The following is a 25204-nucleotide window of genomic DNA, read 5'->3' on the forward strand; positions in this document are numbered from 1 at the left end:
GTGATAAGATTATACTCTCGCAACGTGGAGTACAAGAAGGCGATCCTCTAGGTCCCGCTTTGTTCGCCATGACAATTCAGTCCATAGTGTCTAGGATTAACACTGAATTAAATATATGGTACTTAGATGATGGCACCATAGCAGGAGATCCTGACACAGTTATAAGTGAACTACAGAATATTCTAACTATGGCAGCAGACATCGAACTACACTTAAATTTTATGAAGTGTGAAGTAGGATTTTTAGGAATTTCGCAAGATCAAATGGAAGTGTTATATTCACAATTTAAGAATTCAGCACCGAGAATACAACTTATCACAACCTCGTCAGCCTTTCTACTTGGTGCAGCCCTTTCACCTGAGGCAACACGTAATTTGTTAGTCGAGAAAACTAAAAAGTTAGATTGTTTCTTGTTACGTCTGGCCCTAGTCTCCGCACATTCAGCTTTTTATCTCCTTCGTGCGTCGTTCTCCATACCAAGAATAATCTATTTTTTTACGCTGTTCTACTTCTTGGCGTGAAGTCGATTTACTAGAGAAGTTTGACACTGTTCTGAAATGTGGACTGGAATCGTTACTCAGCTGTAACCTAAATAGCAACGCATGGATACAGGCCTCCCTTCCAGTTGATTCTGGAGGTCTTGGTATTCGTCGGGTTGTCGATTTGGCGTATCCTTCATTTTTAGCGCCGTTCTATGGCTCCCGGCATACCATTGAGATACTCCTCAACCAACTAAATGAGCCTCATATAGAATCCAATGTCCAAGACTACATATCTGACTGGTCTAACCTAGTTGGTTTAATCCCTCCTCAAATAACGGGCAGAAGTTCGCAACCAATTTGGGACAAGCCAATCATCAAATTATATCAATCAGTGTTATTACAAGAAGCAGACAGTCAAGAGGATAAGGCTAAACTTCTCGCCTCCTCATCACCAATTTCAGGTACTTGGCTACAGGCATTACCTTCACACACCCTCCAAACGGAAGTTTTCGTATCGCAGTTGCACTTCGCCTAGGAGTAGACATCTGTGCATCACACAACTGCTCTAAATGTGGTGCATCAGTCAAGCAGAATGGTCTACACGGTCTGTCTTGTATAAGTAGCTCCGGAAGACATGTGAGGCATTCGAACGTGAATGACATTATCTGGAGAGCACTCACATCGGCGGAAGTTCCATCTGTTCGTGAACCTGTGGGGTGTAACAGATCTGATGGCAAAAGACTAGATAGTCACGCTGGTACCATGGAAGAGGGGAAGGATTTCACCTGCTCTGACACTTTCGCGTCATCTAATCTCACTCTTTCTTCATCTCGAGAAGGAGCTATCAGCCAGCAGAGAATGCGAGAAAAGAAGAAAATATAAAGATCTGCTCGATAGATACATGTTCGTGCCCGTAGCCATTAAATCGAGCGGCATTTGGGTCCTCGAAGGGCTCAATTTCATCAAAGAAGTAGGCCAACGTATTGCACACCTTACTGGTGACAAGCGGGCTACTACTTTTCTGATACAACGTATCAGGATAGCAGTTCAGCAAGGAAATGTGGCTTCCATTTTAGGTACATTACCTCCTGGAAAATTATTAGAAGAAGTTTTCCTTTTATAACTAACTGTTCAGAATTTACTGTTTATCTTTCTGTAAAAAAATGTCAAGTATATTCCAATACTTGACTTAAAATTCAATAAACATTTGAATTATTCCTTATCAATTGTGTCGTACTTTATTAGTGTGAAGTGAATATAATGACATTAGGAAGAGAGGGGAATGTAATAATAAACTGGATATACTGAAGTGAGTGTAGTAACAAAAAGTACATGTAACTCTGGATAATTTGTGTAGTTGAATTTTCTACATAAATTTTATGAAGTGTTTGGTGAAAATTCTCTTTCCATTTCTGGCACGAAGTCAAATAAGTAGGAAAAATATATTTTCTTATTTTTTATTTCATTGTGTAGCCTGTTTTATAATGTTTATTTTACTTTGCATTACAAAGAACTACAAAGTTTGTAGTTCTAATAGTAATTTCATATTACAGTGTACTGCAACACCAGTACTGGATTTTTTAAAATATAATTTTAATTTCCTCGTTTCCAAGTGATTTAAGTAGCTTCAAGATTCTTGAATAGTGTCCGTATCGCCATTTCCAACACAGTTAAAATATGTACATAAAATGTTTTAAAACAACTGTTCTTACAAAAGCCATTGTAAGTACTACAATTTTTACTATTTTATATGATTTTAACTGTGATTTAAGTGGTTGAAAGTGTCTGCAGCATACCAAAACCCAACACAAAACTGGCACTGGATTAATTAATCTTAAAAATGTAAACCAAGATGCTTCTCGTAGATGGAAATTTTACCCTTATCAAACTGTTAACAGTTGCATTACACTATTATTATTATTATTATTATTATTATTGGCTAATTCCATTTGTGACTTACACGACACCAGACGTCAGACGGCAGTAAATATTATGTATTACAAAAATTATAAGATATTTTCATGGGCAAGTTTTAGGTTATAAATAAGGGGCAATAAGTCCTTCATTCATTTTCATTTGCAGCATTTAAATATGTAAACAAAATAACTGAAACAAGTCTCTATATATATGCGTGACTTACACGACAGTAGGAGACATCGTGTTTTGAATAACGGTAAACTATATGAAAATTCTGTTCTTCTATTGTTGCAAGAAAAATAAAACTTTTTACATATATTAAGTAGATACCAAGCTACAAGACCAAAAGAAAATTATTATATTTTCTGTATTTATTTTAAAATATATGCCACAAATATAACGTGACGTACACGACATAAATTTGTGACTTACACGACAAGTCTAACATTATGACTTCGTTTAATTACACTTTCAAAATCTATTGGCGGATAGAGTGGCACTAATGATTTAGATAGATAAAAGGAAGTTAACAGACAAAACAAGAAGTTAACAGTTCTTTTATTGGAGCAAAATTTGTCAAATTCTAATTTATGTCTGTGATCGACGTCTGTTAACGCAACATAGGCCTAATGTTTCTGTTGTGGCCAATAAAATTCTTTATCTTGATGGTAATGGCGAAGAAATGTTACATACAGTTGTTGTGATTCTTTTCTCCACATCTAACAAATATTTAATAGTTCTTTTTTCGGCGAAGGGTAATAATACCCTGTCTCCAGTAGAGTATTTCCATCACTTCTTCGCTGCGTTTATTCCCTTCTCATGCGCCAATGAACAGTTCTCGAATGAAATCGAATTTCCTTCGTGGTGAAGAAATATCTTAGATGAGACAACATTCAATGGTATACGCTGAAACACAATGAAAGTAGTGCTAGTTTCGTGTTTTTGAAAGGGAAATTTTTGTGAAAAAATCCTTTTTTTTTTTTTTTCAATTTTGGGATCTGCTGAAAGTTGTATACGTATATTTTTATTTCGTTTCCCTTCATCAGAAGAGAAAAAAAATATTACATATTTCTTTCTTATGATGGTTCCATTGGCGCATCAACTCAAATTTTTGAAGTAATACTCTTTACTACAGTATATTACATGAATGTTCGGACATAACTTGCGTGCGCTCTCAATAAATTCTGAAGCAGATTGAGGATCAATTTGTCTTTGAGAACCTTTGCCATAGTTCGTAGCCGAAAAATGCCAAGACATTTCAACTTTCTGCAATGTTATTGAACAAAGTGAATAATGTTGTGTACCATAACCCTATTGATAATTCACATTATTGATTGGATTACGCCCTTCAAAATCTTCAGACTTGAAACAAGCAAATGGAAACATATCTTGATGCATACAATCAGATATAATTACGCACGAATCATGTTCTATGATTTCCTTTTCTTGAGGAAAATATATTATTGCAGTTTACATAGTACAACTGTGTGATATCCAGTGACCGGTTTGTATCTTTTCTTGGTACATAAAACAGCAATTTCCACTAAAAAATCCATTTGGTGTAATATCATTCTTTTCAACTTCTCTGTATATTTTCGCTTCCATTCAGCTTCTGAATTAGGCATATCTGAAAATGCAATAGAAAAGCCAAGTGTTACATATATGACATGTCCTAATTTCATAATCTTAAAGTAAACTTTGTTGTGACTTACATAATTTCGTTTGAGTAAGCATGTTTTCTACCAAGGAAGCGTGACAGAGCAGTAGCGTGCTAGATTTGGCTCGGTAGGTTGCGGGTTTAAAACATATAGCTGGCAATCCTGACTGAGGTGTTCCTCATTCACACCAGGCAAATGCCGAGAGGATATCCTTTCAATAGGTCTGAACGAATCCTTTCCCACATACCCACCTCCGTCCTATACCGGCCTCAGCTTTAGATGCATAAAGGCAATAAATACCAATTTACAAGCATGTTTCTAAAACAACGAAAGAGTACGAGAAAACCAATAATAGTATTAAAAGTAGCTGAAGCTAGAAACTTCGGAACCACATATGCCGGCATTGTTCCAGAGACGGTAGATACTTCCTGTCACGTTTTTTAAAACTTCTTTCTAGATCACATTCATTCATATTGTTTAACTTTTCATTCATTTGTTACATTTATGGTCCAGTCAAGTACACTTTACGCCCATACTTCATAATATTGCTTTTGTCGTCCTTATCTTTCATTCTCTTACACTAAACATGGCACCTAATACATTAATTGGGTTATCAATTCATTGTTTATACGTTTTACTGCAGTTAGCAACTATTTTCAATGTAGTAACATTGCAACAAAATGTGACTTACACGACACGCATAATGTGACTTACACGACAGGGAAGGAAATGTGACTTACACGACATATTATATTTTGTATTTAAAAGAGTTACACGTATTATTTCGGGACTTTCTGCACGGTCTTTGATTACCTTCCGCTCAAATGAAGAAAATGTAGAATTACTGCTTTTTTGTTTAATTATGTATATAGATACATAAACTTGTTTATGTTTTCTTGTGACTTACACGACAGCCTACTTGAATAAATCAATTATTATAATTTTCCTGCTATTATTAAATTATGTACAAAACAATAGCACTGATGTAAACCCAAACATTATCTTAATAAGTACCATACGTAATCTTCACTTACCTACATGAATTAGCAGGAAAAAAAAAATGTGTTTAATTCCCACTGTAGATACGATCTTCTGCGGCATGAAAGTGGCCATATTGTAACTCCTGCAGAGCCATCTACAGGGCAACGTTGGTATAATCTTGTCCACGTATGAAAAATTCGGGATTCTTAAAAATGAATTTTAATAATTATTTGAGCCAAGCTGAAACTTAAAATTTTCACTTGGTAGGGTCACTTACCGCGGAATTGACCTATTATTATTATTATTATTATTATTATTATTATTATTATTATTATTCAACCAAATCCAATTATTGTTACATTACGAACATATATTCGTATTATTTTACCTTCAGCAGCTCAAAAGCAGTTCCCCCCCCAGCCGAATATATATATATATATATATATATATATATATATATATATATATATATATATATATATATATATATATATATATATATATATAGATAGATACATAGATAGATAGATAGATAGAGAGAGAGAGAGAGAGAGAGAGAGAGAGAGATGCATGCTTGTGTGTGATCCTGTACCTTTATGAGTTTCTGGCAATGCCAATGTTACTGAGTGAGTGAAATCAGCAATGTTAATTGTTTGAGTAAACGCATACTTTGTTTGTGATATAATTGGATAAATATATGACTATATTTTTTCCTAAACAAATAATTTCATTTTTTTTTTCAGAGATTATTGCTACTGGTTTGTAACTTTTCATATCAGTATTACTTCCCTTAGCTTTGGGAACTAGACAAATATCAGCAACTATCCATTTAGTTGGAAAGTGAGAACTGAGAAATGACTTATTAAATATCACCTTTAATGGATATTTTAATGAGTGGAAACTAACTAACTAACTAACTCTATGGCCTATGGAACCCGGAGGTTCAATGCCGCGTTCACAAAAGCTCTCCACTGACGTCTATCCTTAGCTGACTGCATCCAGTTTCTACTTTGTATTTCAATCTCTGCGAGATCCATTTTAATATTGTCCTCCCATCTGCGCCTAGGTCTTCCCAATGTTCGTTTTCCGATTGGTCTTCCAGTCAAGACTTTCAAAGCGTTTCTACTTTCTTCCATTCTACCTTTAATGATTTATGATAGGATTTTGTTAGGTCCTGGAGAGGTTTGAGGCCTAAGCTTTCTGATAGCATCTATAACTTCTTCCAATTTAACGTTAGCAACCGTAAACTAATTGAACAGATTAGAGTTAACATGATGTGATAAATTCTCAAGATTATTTTCACTCTTCTCTGGTTACTCACTTGTCAAATTTGTTATACCAGACCTCAAAATCTATATTATAAAATTGCAAGTGACTATGTTTGTGGCTTTCAACCGCTTGAACCACCCTATCGATCTCGATCAAATTTTCAACATGGATGAGGTTCGGACTTCGATGATTTTTATCATTTCACATTGACGGAGCAACGTAGGGATAGAGGAGGAAGGGGAGATACATAAAAATCAATATAAATAAAAATGAAAGTGACTAGGTTTGTGACTTTATAACTCTTGAACCACTCGACTGATCTTTATCAAACTTTCAACATAGATGAGGATCAAGACTGGATTTTTTTTAACAATTTCATTTTGACGGCAGAACCTAGAGAACCCGGTATATCAAATTCTCAACATAGATGAGGTTCGGCCTGGGACTATTTTTTTCATTATACTTTGACGCAATATATATAAAAAATGAAATTTAAAGTGATTGCCTTTGTGACTTCATCACGATTGAACCACCTGACCGATCCCAATCAAATATTCAACATAGATGAGGTTATTTTATAATTTAGAACATGTCTGGAAAGTTATTTTATAATTTCACTTCTATGGTAGAATCTAGGGGAGGGGATGGGGATACAGTACCGGTATATCCCTTTATTGCAAGAATTAATTTAGGTCGTGTAAAAATTATTTTTTTTCTTTCTTTCTTTCTTTCTTTCTTTCTTTCTTTCTTTATGAATTACGTAGATAAATGTAAACAATATCTGTATGATTTTTCTATGTTTTTACTTCTGGGGTATCAAGTTAAAGGATAGATGCCATGGTTGTATTACAGAGAAGAGGAAACAGAGTTTAGTGTCAATATCAGCAGAAACCATGTTGTATGGAAGATTGTAAAACAATTATTTTTTTTAATGTTAAGAAAACAAAAAATGTTTTGTGAAAAAAAATTAGAAGTAACAAATGTGCACGTATTGTGCTTTCTATATGCTTTTTGACGCTCTCTGGCACTCTCTGTCCGACCTATGCCACTAGAGGAAACCTGTGTGGTAGAAAGCTTAATTCCATTGGTGCCACATGGCTATCGGCGTGCGCTATTCGCTATTGTACACATTTTAAGAATATCATTATTATTGTTTCACTGTTTTGATGCCAACTTTCATCAAAATGCATTTTAGGAATATATAAAACAATAACTCTTGAAGCACCCAACCTATCTCGATCAAATTTTCAACTTAGATGAGGTTCGAACTTTAGATGGTTTTTATTATGTCACTTTGACGGTGCAACTTAGAGGAGGGGAAGGGACATTTAAAAATGATCGAAAATGACCAATATTATTGTCGAATCTATAGTTTTCGGGGTCGCTGAGGTGAACAGTGCCAGAGTTGGCGTGGGTCAATGAAAACTTGACCCACGACCCACTGACTCACCACCCATCGTGACCCACGACCCACTGACCCACCACCCACCGTGACCCACGACCCACCAAGACCCACCACCCACCATGACCCACCACCCACCATGACCCACCACCCACCATGACCCACTGTGACCCACCGTAACCCACTCTGACCCACCGTGACCCACCACCCACCATGAACCACTCTCATCCACTGTGACCTACTCTGACTCACCAAAATCCATCGTCATCAACTCTGAACACGATCCACGGCCCCTTCTGTACTGACTAAAAAGTTTACACTTGTAATAAAACAAGACTGTGAAATTGTCACTAATCGGAGTTTGAATTTCTAGTCAATCGCTCAAGCACCACAATACAATACGGTGGATCAAATTACAATAACGGTGGATCTGACCTTTACGATATAAAATGGTAAAGTGTTTGTCAGTGAGGAAATTGAAATATTTCGAGGAGGGGGTAAATTAGTGTGTGCCTAAAATATACTTGTACTAAAAGAGTATTCTTGCAAGTGTTAATTTCTGAACACATTCCAAAAGAAACTTCTATTTGCAGGAAAATATCCCTGTACAATATGGAAAAGGTTATGGTTTCTCAGTTCACAGTATTTTTCTCACAAAAGACTTGAAAAATCAGTTTTTCATAGTGTATAAAGGTGCTCGGGTACCCTATGTGAGAGCATCTCCATAAAGTATGCTCATAATTGTAATTTGTGTAATCACTAAAACACCATGTTAAATTTAAGTTACAAATATGCATAATTACAATTATTATGAATATTTATTCAAAGTAGTTTACCTAAAGCAAAGAAGAGACTTACTAAAAATTAGGTACAAAGTTGAATAACACAAATAAGCCATTAGTAATACAAGTATACATTTTCCATAACTCGTAATTTTCCACCTTAAAACAAATCTGAAATCGGGTTTATATCCTGTTGGTAACTTTTTCGTGGTAAATCATCCTCAGCGGAATGATGTCCATCCTGCAGCCAACAAATAACTAGCTCGTCTACTTTGAGCTTGTCTAGCGGTGGGTCATTAACATTGATGAACAACAAGTTAGATAATCTTTGAGCACTTAGTCTATTTCTAATATCAGTCATCTGTAAATTAATAAGGGGAAATCCCCGTTCGCACTCTGTCGTGGGAATTGATAATACTTCTACCCGATTTCTGCAACTCCTCATCAACAATTTGCTTGTTAGACTTAAGTCTGATAACGATTTTTCTTGGTCAGTTTTGAAATACTCAGCAAGAAGTATCATCTTTCTATCACCATACAACATCGTTTCCATATCGACCATATCAGTTGGTAATGTCGACTCATGGAGAACAGAAACTTCATCTACCACGCCTTCGATAGGGAATCTTGTGAATAAATTATCAATTAAAGCCTGATAAACTGATGATTTCTTATTTGTTTATAAATTTAATTTTTGTAATTACACATAAAGGTTTGATGCCATTACCAAGTTCCCTACCCCGTCTAGAAAGCGAAAGGAAACGAGGTTCCTGGAAAGTGTTCAGAGGTGAATGGGAATTTCCCTCCTTCTTCCCTTTCAACTACCACATTGCTGTTTGCCATGTGCCAAATTGCGATGAATTTCAATTAAATTATCATAGTATAATAATTTCCTTGTTGAATTATTGATATTTTTCAGCGGAAAAAAGGATTAAATTTGAAAATTCCAAATCAAGGTAAGTAGACCAACGTGAAAGGAAAAAAAGTGTAAAATTTTTCATATAATTATGTGTACAATCCAAACTTAAAATTTCCGTGCAATTAAGCTTACAGTACAAATTTTATGCCTAGTTTTCTCACAACTTCATGGTTTAATTGTCCTGTGCTGCAAGCGCTCTGTATAATAAATATAAACTTTAGCAATTATTATAGTAGAAAGCAATGGATATATGAAGCCAAGCACTCTATTTTTTGTTGCTGATTTTTTTTCTTATATAACATTGATCGCTTTCGATTCTTTTTACAAACTCACTACAAATTCTCCATATATAGAAAGTGCCCCCCGCCCCATAAAGAAAAATTTTTAAAAATGCTAGGAAGTTTATTTTTAATAAAGAGTTAATACACTGAATTTCAGCTCCGTAAGTTTAACGGCTTGCGAGATACTCGTTTTTTCCGCAAAAATTCGGATTCTCACTACCTCCTTAGGATATTATGCATTATAATGAAAGCAATATAACATCTCAGTTTGGATTAAGGCCTAAGTACCAAAAGTAATTTCATTTGAGTTTGTAATTTGACCGTGATGATCAGGCACACATAGTTACATTCATTTTTTTTAATAATACAGTGATCCAAAAATGTATTTTTTCCAGTAGTTAGCTCTAAAAAACCCGCGGGTCTCGAAAGCCAAGTAGTAGTATAAGTCCTATTGCTATTATTACAATTAAAAATATCAATATCCAAAAGTGCCTGAAGTTCTTTTTTCACTTGGTTAGATTTACTCACCTCAGGTAAGTAGACAGAAACAAATGGAAAAGGAAGGGAAATGAAGGTCTTGAAAATAAGACGAAGACAAATTTACCAGTCTTCAGAAGATACTGTCTACAATGCAGTGAGCAGAGTGGGTCGGTAGATCATACTGAGTCGGTGGGTCGCAGTGGGTCATGGTGGGTGGTGGGTCGCAGTGGGTCACGGTGCGTGGTGGGTCGCAGTGGGTCACGGTGCGTGGTGGGTCAACGTGGGTCACATGCTGTTGAACCACGACCCACTGACCCACTCAGAAAACTTGACCCATTTGACCCACTGACCCACTCCATCTCTGAACAGTGGCACTTCTCATGCCGTTTAAATCCAAATTCAGCACCGCAACTTGGGGAGAAAGAGGAAGGAGATATATAAAAATGATAGAAAATTACCAATATCAGTGTCGAATACACGGTTTTCGGGGTCGCTTAGATGAACAGTGACACTTCTGATGCCGTTCAAATACAAATTGAGCTCCGCTATTTGGGGTAGGGATATACGGCATCGGAAGCGTCATTGTTCATCATAGCGACCTCGAAGACTATGGACTAGGCACCGATATTGGTAATTTCGATCATTTATATATATAAATATAAATTATCGAAATTACCAATATCGGTGCCTAATCCATAGTCTTCGAGGTCGCTATGATGAACAGTGACACTTCCGATGCCGTTAAATCTAAATTCAGCCACGCAACATGAGAGTGGAGGAGGGGTGAGGAATATAAAAATGATCGAAAATAACCGATAGACCTATCAGAAAGCGCTTTAATACTAGTAAAAAGTGGCTGACTAAAAGAACATATTATAGTAAAATCTATCGTCAACGGACCTTTTATTAAACGGAAACTTGTGTTAAAAGGAAATATTTCACAGTCCCATGAATTTAGTGGCGAAAATCGTATTGAATCCTCTTCATTAAACGGAAACTGTACTACGCGGACAACGGAAATCAACATAAGCCACTTAATGGAAAATTTCAAGTTTCGGATTGCAACATTAAAAAGTTTTTTGACATTCTATGAGAGGTTAGATACTTTTTTTTTTTTCAGAACAGACGGTGATGTGCAAACCGAGGCACACATAATGGACATACATCTTTAATTGAGAATTATACGGAAAATCTGAAAGGAGAAGAGGACGTGGAGAAAGAAGAGAAATAAGGCATTGAATTATTAGAAGGATATTGTAGGCTAAAGACTTATCAAGATTCCGTCAGAAGTTTAAAGGAATAACAATATTTGCCTTACGTCGAAATAGCACTAATATAGTGAGAGGGTTTTTCAGGGTAAAGTCTCTGTGGAAAGTTGAGCAGACAAGCAAGGGTGTGTACAAAAAACCCTGCTTGACTATTGGAAACATTAAGTTAAGATGTGTACAGTATATTTCCTGTTCATTGTAAGTTTTGCGTGTATTAACTCGTAATAGAAAAATACTGTAAATTGAGTAAGGTAAGTACAGCATTTTGTTTCATCTCAGTATGTCCATTATATGCATGCACTTTCTCTCTCTCTCTTTTTTTTTTTTTTTTTTTTTTTTTTTTTTTTTTTTTTTTGCATAGGGCTACCTTCGTTAACCGGAAACCTTTCTTTAACGGAAATTTTTGTGAGTCCCGTTCGATTCCGCTAAAGACAGGTTTTACTGTACTATTTTTTTCTTAATTTTACCCAGCGAAGCGGGTAAGTATTGCTAGTATTGCATAAATGAATTAGCAATATCTATTTCGGTATTTAATTGAAGTTCTTTACAAGTTAGAGTACTGTTGTTGGTTGGAATCTTCTAAATCGAAAATCCACAAAAAGTTTGGATTTACAAAAATATTGTATTAACAATCATTTAGGTATCTATCATAAGCACCTGGAATTTCCCATTTGGTTACAATCCTAATTTCTTTAAATTTACTTAAATGGTAGGTAATGTATCTAGGATCAATATTAACAGAGGAAAATCATATTCACGGAGAAATTAAATGGACTAAAAGCAGGGAATTCGTGTTACTATTCGGTTCAAAATCTCTTGTCGTCGCGAATTCTGTCGAGGAATTTGTAGCTTAAAATATATAAAACGATAATCATGCCTGTTGTTCTGTATGGCTGCGAAACATGGTCACTTACTCTGAGGGAAGAACATAGACTGAAAGTATTTGAGAACAAGATGCTGAGACGAATATTCGGACCCAAGAGAAACGGGAATGGGGAATAGCGGAAACTTCATAACGAGGAACTACATAATTTATATGGTTTACCCAACATTGTTAGGGTCGTCATGTCTAGGAGGCTTAGGTGGGAGGGTCATGTAGCTAGAATGGAAGAAAGGAGAAACCCTTTCAAAGTCTTGACTGGAAGACCAATCGGAAAACGACCATTAGGAAGACCTAGGCGCAGATGGGAGGACAATATTAAGATGGATCTCGCAGAGATAGGAATACAAAGTAGAAACTGGATGCAGTTAGCTAAGGATAGAAGTCAGTGGAGAGCTTTTGTGAACGCGGCATTGAACCTCCGGGTTCCATAGGCCATAGAGTTAGTTAGTTAGTTTTGGTAGGTAATGTATCCAATCCCTTGCCATCATTTTCTTCGGTTAGTATCTTCGATTATTCTAGGAGTGAGCCAAACAGAATATTTCTGATTAATTTTCTCACATGGTACACACACTTGTCAAAAATGTCATTCACTCTTTCATAGAAAGCATCAACAGATTCGTCAATCTTAGAACTGCTAGCCACCGTTTCTCAGCTCACGGATATTATTTGCCTATATAAGTGTTAGCAATTAGCTTTATGGAAATTATAATCTGATTTAATATGTACACTTTCAGTACAGATTCTCTTACTAGTTAGTATAACGAAAGTCAATAAATATTTCAGGATGATGAGCATCTTTAGATACCAAGGTCCATGTCCCACTTCAATATTACTGATATTTGCAGGAACTATTTAGAATTAATGTTGTATCAAGTTTATTTTAAATATTATTTAGCGTCGTAAAATTTTATATGTCCAGAAACCTATATAAGTCGGGGTAAAAGTTTGTGAACTAAGAAAATCAAAATCAACACCGGATGTACATACATGATTAATTCTAATCACATTGGAATAATAGTACTTTCAGCTTGCAAACAGCTTGATATGATATATAGAGTTATTAGACCCAGATGGAAAATATACAAAACCCACAAATAAGGAAGAAATATTATTTACACTAATATTTATACATGTAATTACATATCAACAAAGAAGGGAGACTTTCAGGGGGCTAAGGAGTGTCCAGCAAGCTCAGACTCCCCTAGCCACCTCCTAGCTACGGGACTGACTGAGAACCATGATGACCAGTGTTTCTTCCAGACATGTTTTTTTTTTGGGGGGGGGCACTGCCCCTCCCGGAGAGGACCAAAATAATAGACCTATGATAAAATAATAAATAGAATAGTACCAGCAGTGACCCCCAGTAATACTGAGGGTGCCCCCCCCCCCCCGGAATATCTTTTCTGAAAGAACGACTGATGACGACTAGATGTGGTTTGGTCTCTAGCCGATTACTTCTGACCAATGCTAGCCGTCTAAGCATTTGTATTGTGAAATGTGCTTATAGGAAAGTACATTATAGAAGTACGTAACTAGAGAGAAATGATACTACAGAATAAATACTCGTATTTACTTATTCGATCAGAAAGAAATTGGGTATGCTTAGTTTAGTTAAATAATCTATAGCACATTAAACACATTACACAGACAAATGCTGTTCTTTTTGTTATATTGCAAGCCACTTACCTCGGAACACGAGTAAATCCTGGGTATACAACACGTTTACTCCGTCACAACAATTGGCACCTGGTCATTGTGCTAGTCACATGTTTCGTTGAGCGTCGGTTGGCATGACAACGCAACAAGGGGAACCAAACAACTGAGAAAATGCACTGTGTTTATGAATGACCTCTACATCGATTTAATCTTTATTTATATCTCAGTTCTCTGCTTCCTCTTGTTCTCCATTCTTAACATTAACATTCACTCATATTCTATGCTCTAAATCTGACATTCCTGTAAAATTGATGGTTCATTAAATAAGTTGAAAACACAAGCAGACTGCATTTCAAGAGTCTGTTCTGAAAGATAAGGGAAGAGGAAACATGTCAAAGTACGTAGATACCAAACCTGTATATATAATTGTTCTTTATATATACAGGCTTGGTGTTTACTTTGCAGACTTTTCTGTTGCAAAAATAACCCACTTCGATAATAAACTATGATTAAAGATGCATTGCAATTCACGATTCGTTTGTATCGCATTTCTAGAATTTTATACAGCAAACTGCAATGTGATAACGCTTAAATAAAACACTAATATATGTGTTAATCCGTACATAGATATTAATTGCATACATTTGGAGATGTTTCTCACTTTCCACATTAACGATTTTGATCTTCAATTTGTGACCCTATATTTTATTCATATTTTTATGTTGTGTCCGTAACCATTTAAAACATTAGTTTCCGTGGATCAGAAGTTTATCCTTTGTTTTCTATATGATTTTCTATAAGGTTTCTATAACGATTTCCTATATGGTTTTCTATAAGAGAAAATCTGGAGACGGACACAAAATAACTCCACTTGGTCCAATTTTGGACCTCGAATTTTATTATTAGGGTGTTTAGTAACTGTCTTCAGCTGACAACCATGTTCGTATGTAGCAGATAAAATATTCTAAAGTGAATGAATCAGTGAAAATCCAATTTCTAGTTTTATGTTCCATTATTATGATCTTTAGACTAAAGAAGACGTATGATTAATGAAAATGAAATGAAGTATTTCAGTTTTACGTCCCATTGTTGTGCCTTTTAGGCGAAGAAAGGGGATGATTAAGGCAAGTAAATGATCATGAAAGAATTGGGACAATGAGAAAGTGGGAGGAAACGGAAGTAACCCGAGAAAAACCACGGATACGATGTTGTCCACAACAAACTTACTTGATCAGGAATCAAAGCAGTGACTCCACACACCAGAGGTAAGTGTTCTACCACTGAGCCACTTTGTTCCCCTCAGCTGATTAATGAAACGAATGCTTATGAAATAATTGGTGTAATGAGAATGTGGGAGATCCCGACAACAGCAATGATATCACATCATTTGACCCGATAACAGTTTCAATATACAGAGGTGTTAAAACAGTACTACGAAAATAATCGTAACCCTATTATAACATCATTTTGGGTAATTAGATCGTGCAGAAATTACGAAGTCTACCAGGACACCCCATGAGATAATCACTGGTCGAGTATAAACAAGGACACGCCTTGTCAACAAGACTCGTATTATAACAGGAGATCGAACCGGGGACCTATAGTACCGAAGGTGAGTGCCCTACACTGAATTACCGTGTTCGCTCGAATCAATTTATTGTATAAAGAAATTTGGAAACAAATACAAGATACTTCAAACCTTAATAAGACATATTTTAAGGTGGAGAACTTCCTCGTGCCTCGTATATGCTTAGCTTACGCGCGTTCAGTGCGAAGACCTGCTTTTGATACTGGGTGAAAGCTTATGATTTTCAGATAGATCTACATTTCATATAGCCTTGGTGCTGAATGGAACGCTAAACTTGAAATCAGTCAACGAATTAATAACAAAGGTGCGATAATCGAAGTGTTCTACGCCTAAATTATGGTTACGTAAAATCTAGCTTCTAAACTGACTTAAAGTAGCCAAAGCAATCCTAAAGTACGCGAAGCCACGAACAATTGAATACCGCTCTTTTTCTTAAAGAGTATATATCTTTTTTAAAGACCGAGGTTATTTCAGACTTGTATCTACAGTTTATGATGGAATCCGAGTCACCATAATGAACTTAAAGCATTAGGATAAGGGTTCCTAGTTTAGGTTCTGCAGATGGGAGCAGAATAGTAGGTTATAAAAATGTCACAATAGGATCGGTTAGGTTCATGTTGCAGAGATTGCTTTCCCGTAAATTTTATTTATCCCCGTCCCAACTGTGAAGCCTAATCTGAAATCCTTAAACAAAATTTGTATTGTAATCATTATCTTGAAGCCTGGTATTCGATCACTTAATGAGTAATATAGAAAAAAAACATGAAAAGTCGCTCATAGAATACAACTGCTCATTACAAAACTAGCACATGATCGTAATCATCAAATTATTGTGACCGGATATTCTTAATCTATGGATGGCACATGAAAGTTTATAGTTATTTTCTTGGGTATTTATTTAGAAAATAATTTTAAATGTACACATAGTCATTACATGTATTGTATATCCTGCTGCTATATTTACTCTATGTTTACACCTGTTCTCGTTTCATCATAAAAGTTTAGTTTTATTTCAACCGCTTCTAGCAGTTTATTGTACTTTGTCCCTAACAAATAAGTTTATGTCCAACAATTTTCTATTTTCCTTTTGCTTATTTTTATTTGGCAATTCCCTCATTCACATACCATAGTATGATTTAATATAACTACTGAAAAAGATTCCAAATATATTGTTTGTTCCACCGCATCTCTTAGTCGAGAATGTTGTGCATGTGTAATTCTCGTTTCTACGATTTTGAATATGTAAAATGTCAATTTACATAAAACTGACATTTGCCAATTTTGAAGTTAATAAATATATTAAAATGTTCAAAAAAAAAACCTTAAAATATTAACAGCTTAACACACTAAAATACTAACACATAAACAATTTACGAGTATTCCATTATATAAAGAAGACAACGGCAACCGCAAAAAAATTACGGTGAAATAAGTATTGTTAATGTGTAAAGTATTTCGATATTAGTACTGGAGAATTGCCCGAAAGCTGATAAATTTGATTATCATCTTAAGTTTGTGGGTCCTATCCAATAGAGAGTTTAGATTATTTTTATTTAAGGAAATGTTTTCTGCTGGGTAAAATTCCTCGGGTTCCCTCCTGAATGGACTGTATGACGAATTTGCACACAAGAAATTAGCACTCTACTATCAAATCTCGTGCTTTTATATTGTAGTTTTTTTCTTATGTATGAATAACATTCGCTTCGCAATATTGCTTATTTACTAGAACATGAGAATGTTAATTATTTCATTTACTCAAACTGGAAACAGAAGTCTATTTACGTAAAGGTATCAAATAAAATTATGTGATTATAAGTGTAGCATGCATACGGCTTTTAAAAGAAGCGCAAAATTTCGAGAGTATATATGTTCCTAGACACTGATTGTATTGTGATGTACTGGTATAGAAAGTAACACTAATTACATACATATATGGTTTAGTAAATTCAATACATTGAATTTATTACTGAGTAACACTTAAGCAAAAGTATTTTAGATACTTCTTTTGTATAATTTTGCAAATTAGTACGCTATAACTCTACCCTTAAATATTCAAATAATTGATAATAAATGTATAAATAAATAGTTTACATTTAAAGAAGTTTTAAATTCTGTTACTTGTCTAGACTTCCAAACTATGATTTGCATAAGTATCGGAAGTCTTATAGAACAGCTATGTTCTTACGTACGTCTGTCTGCCTGTCAGCAGGTATCAGAGCAAAATCGAAAAGAGATATCGAGAAGACGTTTTTTGAAATCGATTCAGCATTCCAAGAATGTTTCATTTCCTCCGCCAACCCTCTATTCGAATTATACGTGACTCAAATTGTCAATTTCCGGTTTCAACATTTATCGCCATAGAATAGAAACAGAAAGGGATAGCATGTAATAGCTTTTTGATGTGGATTCCATGTCCGAGAAATAGATTCTTTCTTTGATCTTACTATACTCTATTTCAATCAATAGTTATAAGTGCACTACTTCAAGTTTGAGAATTCCATTCACGTAGTTTGGAAATCTACCGTAGTTTTACACAAAAAAAGAGACGAAACTTACTTGTTTATTGTTTGTTTTATTAGCAACGTCGTACACGCTTGAATAATATGCATCGTAGCTTTCTCTAAGCCATTTTCCTACTAAGTGGAGCAGATAGTTTCCCCTAAGCCGACAGATGACGTAAAGACATGGCGGTCATTGTGTTAAGCATACGAGAAACAAACCGAACTTCAATCGCAAATTTCGACTAGTTAGAACCAACGCATAAGTGAATGGAAATGTTTTTCGCAATCAGCTAGCTCTACAGTATCTTTTAGCACAATAAAAAGTAATGAAAATGTTCAATATACGTATTACAAAGAAGATATTTGATTGAGTAAGAAACCAGTTGTTCCTCTAGAATTGAATATTCTCCCAAATGACTTGGTTCAGTTCAATTATCACAAAGTAAGATTCACAGAACTGACTATTTTCTACAATACATATAGGATTCTTGTGTACATAGTATAGTTAAAATAATTAACCTATATGCCCTACAATTAGGTAATCATTCAAATCTAGAAATAAAACATAAATTCGTTCTTACATAGGGATTTATTTGATGACAAGTTGTACAAAATGTCTAAATTTCTCGGGATTGAATTAATTATTATTTTCCAGACTTTGATGAAAAGAAAGTCAGAAAAAATGGCAGGATACAGTGAGAAGATCCACATTTATTGCTAGAAATACTTTGTACATCTGTTTTTTGCTATGAAACTGTATTACTTCAAGAAGTTCCATGAATAAAAATTCGCACCCCTTGAGTTCGTTTGTCCATTGGTAAGGACATGTTGTAAAGTGTAAATAGAAAAAAAAAACTTTTCAATATATATATATATATATATATATATATATATATATATATTTACTTTTGTGTTATTTACATCCCTTTTATCACCCTCAAATGCCGAAATAATCTTTTAATGATTAGAAAAAATTAGGTTTGAAAGGATTGAACTATTTATGTGGTATTCAGTTCTATTTTATTCACCGAATTATTTTCTTATTAGAAAAAAAGGCAGAATGGTACATGACTTAATTTCTAATATTAAAACAATTTTGGCTAATATTTGATTAATTGTATACCTATTATTGTTTATGTTATATTACCTGTAAGGTACATGTAAAAGGCTAGAAGTTTAGTCAGTATCTTGCACTTCATAAACAATCCGGAATTTTATCTAGTTAAAATCAGCTACTAGTAATTCTGTACTGTGAATGCAGGGGCGTCATTTAGGGGAGCAGGGAGGGGCATTTGCCCCCCCCCCTGAGTTTGAGATTTATATAGATTTTATCAACAGAATAGTAGCAAATCAGTGAAAAACGCGAAATTTTACTTATTTCAAGGGATCTTACCCCCTCCCAAGCAAAATTTGAAATGACGCTTCTGTAAAAAAATGAAATGAAATCTTTGAGTTTTACGTCCCACGGTTATGCCGGTTAGGCTAAAGGAGACGGTGATGATGAATAATGAATGAAATGGTGGAATGAAGAAAGTGGGACGAAACGGGAGAACCCCGAGAAAACCCACGCACACGGTGTTTGTCCACCACAAAGTTCACTTGGCGGGGGGTGGGATCGAACCCGGGACCCCAAGCACCAGAGAACGCTTCTGTGTGAATGATCTTTATGTTTGGCTAAGAATATTGATTGATTAAAGTGGAGGTGGTATGTATGATTTTCAATTAGATAATGTTAATTATTCAACAATAATTCCTATATAGAATTCTCTATTATTAAGTGCAGAATTCAACCAAAATTTCTTCCAAAAGTCAATTGTATGAACTTACAAAACTGGACGAGAAATTTTCGAAACGAGACGAGAAGAAAAATAATCCTTTAAAAATTAAGACAAAACTAGAAGTTCATATTCTTCAATTCCTTTCGTGAATACATTTCTTTTAAGATAAAGCAATATTTTTCTAGTGAAGTATTTTTTATATATACATGTACGGAGTGTCCAAGGAGTTAACGTACTCCTAGATTTGGGTGTCACAAAGAACAATGTCAGTGAAAATTTAGTTGTGGTGTTGATAACGCTGTTTTTATAGTTACAGAGAGCACTGTCTGGTATCTCTGCTTTCAAGCGCTGTCTGGTATCTCTGTGTTCAAAGTCACATAAAGTATTTCAGTTGTGAAGCCATGACCGGTGTAAGTGTTTGCAGTTACACAGAGGAATGGCTAGTGTCATGTGTATGTGGGTGCACGAACGACCGTACACAGTGCAAACAATGACACAGGTAATGACTGCGTTTAGAAACACTTTTACAAGAACTTACATGTTTGATTGGGAGAAACGTGCGTTTACTTCAGGACGTGTCAAAGAGAGGCCACTTAGTGTATGTAAGATGTATATATATATATATATATATATATATATATATATATATATGGGAAACATGTGAAGCAGTCGGTTTGTCAGTTGCGATGTCTCCAACTAAATCACTTCTCAAAAGAACAGCTGAACTGAATATACCTCATTCAACAACGCATGAGACATTAAAAAGATTGCATATGTAACCATTTAAACTAATGTTTGTGATTAAATTATCTTACAAACATGGAGCAGCGTATTGCAATCTCCCGTGCTTTGTTGACATTATTTCCAAATGTTGTGTCTTGCTCACGAGAGTTATTTTCAGTTGAATTTGCAGAACATATTGCAGTTCACGAGAAGAATACGGTCTTCTGGCATAAGAAAGATTCCCATTATGTGCATGAGTTGGATCGAAACCCACTTCAATGGACCGTGAAGACATCACGATACTTGTTCGGATCATATTTATTTTTGACGGATATGTGAGCGAACATTCTTATTTACACACGTTGCAAATGTAGTTAACACCTCACATTCAAGAGAAGGAAATCACGGATCATGTGTGGGTACAGCAGGATGGTCATCCAGAACCTTTCATCTTCAAGTACATGACTTTCTTAATGAACAGTTTACAGTGCTGGATTGTACGTGCTTCTCCGACATCTTCTTTCCCATTGAGATGGTCCTTACGAAGCACGGACATTACAACACCAAACAACTCTTATGGGTATAACGAACTCACATCGTGAGTAGAAGACATATGAAGAACTGCATGAAAGTGTGGAGGAAGCCTTTAGAATGATAACTCCTCAGGTACTCCGCAACATATGGAGAACATTGAGATGTATACATCTGTGTATACAACAGAATGATGACATACATTAACTGCATATACAGTATAGTTCGTATGTGAATGTACTCAAACGCAGTATTTATTAAATTAATAAACTAAAATTGCTTTTTTTTGATACTTAAACCTAGGGTTGCAGGTACTTCACGGACACCCTGTATGTAGTAAGGATGAATTTGGAACAAGACTGCAGTCTTATCTCTATCAACAAATAGTGATGTCGGTCTCGTCTCGATCAACAGATGCTTGTATTTGTCTCGGTCCAGTCTCGACAGTCTCAAAATAAATAGTGTAAAATTAAAAATGTATAATTAGTATAATTTTACTGCCTTTCGTTCTTTCTTTTCATTTTTCTCTTCATTCTTCACTAGAATTTTTGTTGGTCCCATAACCTTTATAAGTAGCTAACACTCGTGTTTTCTGTGTATGTATTCGAGGGTTCAAACTCTTGTGGATATCAGGCCTTGCATAAAACCCCAGTAATTATTCTGATTCCACTTTCAGCAATGTATTTATCTCATATAGCCTCAGTACTGAGAAGAGACAATAAATTATAATCAACAACTCCAATACCATAGTTTATTCCCTTCTTGTTGTATCAGTGATATTCCATACCACATTCTTAAACTATTCATGCAATACTGTTTAACAATTAAATTATTTAAATTACTTTTATAATATATAGTTTTGTTTTAATCGAATCGAATCACGGGAAACCGGTTGAACCGATTGGAATGATTTTTGGAGTGTAATTAAATATTACCCACCAGAACTGAGTGTTTGTCATGTTACTTTGAGTAAAATGCTTATTCTAAGGGAAGGAGAGGGATGAGTCATAATTTAAGCAAAAAATTGAGTATCTCATGAACCCCTCAAGTTAAACAGGTACATGTCCCTGAGTTTACGAATTTTTTTATTTTAAGGGGGCATTTTTATCTACATTATATATAAATGTATGTATCTACCAGCACAATTCTTGAATACCTGGAGCAATTTTCCAAATTTGGTACACTACTGTTGGGGTAAGACACCCTTAGTACTCCTGGGGGGAAGTGAAAATAATCAAAAATGACCAATATATGTGTTGGATGCATAGTTCTCGAGGAACCATAGTGACACTCTCAATACCATACTATGGGGGTAAGACACCCCTAAGAGTAGAGATGGTAAAGGGTGACATAAGAATAATCAGAAACGACCCATATTAGTATCGAATCTTTAGATTTTGGAGTCATTAAGATAAATAGGGACGCTCTAGATGCCTTTTAAGTTCAAGTTCAGTTCCCAGTTGGACGGCTGAACGACTGATAATAATGTGGAATCCCTAGTTCGCATTATCATTAAGACTAATAATAACACCACAGATGCTGTTTAAGTGCAAATTTGGCTCCATTGGCAGGAAGTTAGAAAGAGTTACAAATAAAATCACAAAACGAGTGAAATTAGTATCTAATCCATAGTTGTTAGGCTCTGAAAAACTGCTGACCCGTTTGAAATTACATTTGGAACATAGTACCCATCTCAAGTAAGTTATTACAATATCACTCATTAAAAGGAGTATTTAAGGGGGATTGGATGTTTCAAAATTTATGGCAAAAGAATAGTGTCTCGTGAATTTTCATCGCACTTGCATTGAAATCCATACCAAAGAGGAAAGGGAATTCAGATATCTTCCTTAATCCTACCCTCCCAGTGCAAAGAACGAGTATTTCAGCTAGTATACGAAAGAACGAGTATCTACGAGCTACTCTCATATATTGTAGCCAATTCCTTTTGACAATGAGATCTCGAAAGCTACAAACCATTTTCTAGAAACGTACATTTTCGCTGGTCGATTCGAAATTTTATCCAAATTTTTGGCAGTTATTCAAAATTTTAAAACACGTGTAGTTGTGTTTCTATTCAACGTTTTAGATATTGTTTTGAGCCCTAAGATTAGCATTGTTGCTAGGACGTTGTTACAGTTTGTATTCTTACGTTAAACAGTCAGTAGAGGATCTACGTACAGCGGATTGACGGACATTCCAGGCGATTCGCATCTTTCAGTTTTACGTTCTCCTATTATATCGTGTAGGCTAAAGGAGACGGTGATAATAGAGCTAATGAAATAATGGAGTGAAGAAACTAGGAGGAAACAGACTCGAAGAAATCCATATATTCGGTGTTTGTTCACCACAATATCCATTTAGCGCAAGCTGATATCAAACCCTTCGTGAGTGAACGTTCAACCACTGAAACACCATGGTACCTGCTGGTGCTTTACTTTAATCTGAATGGCAAAATATATTGAATACTTGCAACTTCAAAGACCTGTAGAGCCTTGAATTAGGCGCACTCGAATATAGATTTATAAGGGGGGAAAATCATTTTGACATCATTTATCACATCTCCAAATTCTATATTCGAGGTTTTTTTTTTTTTTTTTTTTTTTTTTTTTTTTTTTTTTTTTTTTTTGTCACACACCCACTTTGACATACGTATATTAAAATGCTATATTTGTATGTTTGTCTATAGCAATTCACTCCCTTTGTGAGTCCTCTTGTCTTCAGTTGTGTCTGTAAAGGGATATGTACAGATATAATGAGGAACTGAAAGGCACATTCATGCTCATATTATCATGATACGCTTTGTCTTTTGATTGAAGTCTACATGTTACAGGTCTGAAACCAGCATAAGTGCTTTGTATAGCGGGTTGACGGATATTGTAGGCACTTTGTTTTTATTTGAATTTCTAAACATATTGCACGTTAGCAACTTCAAAGGTTTTGGAAAGTCGCAATCAGGCGTATTTGGCTATGGATTTATTAGAAATCAAGTAACCATGTCACATGTACGCCATGTGAAGGAGTTTCGTTTGTATGTCGTGAAATTTTTCTAAATTAATATTGAAATCGGAAGTGGTACTAGATTTCTCCCATTTTCGGTTTTAGTAGAGAGACGGAATAAATTCTTAGGATACTTAATTGATTGCAGAAACCACTTCTTTCTATTACCGTTTTTACTCTACACCGATCAACGTTAAAACCGGAAGGGTTGATTTCTATCACTTTCGATTTTAATATAGAGATTAGAGAATGGAGATGGAACATATTTTTGGAACGCATATTTGATTACATAAAACCACTTTTCGCTATTTTTTACAATTGTTTATCCTATGTCAGTCAACGTTACAATCAGAAGTGGTTGATTTCTACCACTTCCATTTTGAATAGGTGGCTAACGTATATATTCTTGAAATGCTAAATCAAATCCAAAACCAAAGAATTCACTCCTGGATATCTTGTATCGATTTTGCTCTATGTAGATATATAACGGAATCGTAAGTTGAAGTGGATTTAATCACTTCCGGTTTCAGTAGAGAGTTAAGGATGGAGAAATGTATCTTGGTTCGCTTAATCGATTGTAGAAAATAACTTCTTTCTGTTTCCGCTGTATTGTGACCAACATAAAATTTCAGATTCATGAGTTCTGCCACTCCCGGTTTAAATATGGCCTTCATCAACAGACTTGATTCTTAAGTTTAGACCTTGTACATCGTGACTACATTTGGTGGTGATGCATCAAGTAATTCTTGCGATTTTTTTCAGGAAAGATGGACGAACACGTGAGCATGGAAAATATCAGCGTATCAGCGTTATGTGCACACTACTAAAAGAGTTTGGTCCATATGACATGATATTCTCTAAAATAATATTGAAACCGGAATCGATAGTATATTTGTACCACTTCCAGTTTTAGTAGATAAATTAAAGTGCAGATGAAATATATTTTTGGAAAACTTAATTGATTACCGAAAACTGCTTCTCGAAGTGGTTAGTTTCTCCCATTTTCGGTTCGAATAGAGGAATAAGAAAGAAGGCAGTATCTATTCTTTCACTGGAAAATCGATTCAGAAAAAAAAAAACACATATGGCTATTTATTACAGTCCTTAC

The 25204-nt window shown here is 35.1% G+C and overlaps 1 protein-coding gene across 1 annotated transcript in view; it reads right to left on the reverse strand.

Moving 5' to 3' along the window:
- Window positions 1-14088, reverse strand: part of LOC145678382 (uncharacterized) — a 290653-nt gene extending 276565 nt beyond the window's left edge. Inside the window, exon 1 of the mRNA XM_081748457.1 lies at window positions 14009-14088. The gene's annotated coding sequence lies outside the window, so the exon portion shown is untranslated. The remainder of the gene's footprint in view (window positions 1-14008) is intronic.
- Window positions 14089-25204: the final 11116 nt, after the last annotated feature.

The sequence above is a fragment of the Thermobia domestica genome, chromosome 2 (genome assembly GCF_964235325.1).
Source record: "Thermobia domestica chromosome 2, izTheDome1.hap1.1, whole genome shotgun sequence".
Lineage (NCBI taxonomy): Eukaryota > Metazoa > Arthropoda > Insecta > Zygentoma > Lepismatidae > Thermobia > Thermobia domestica.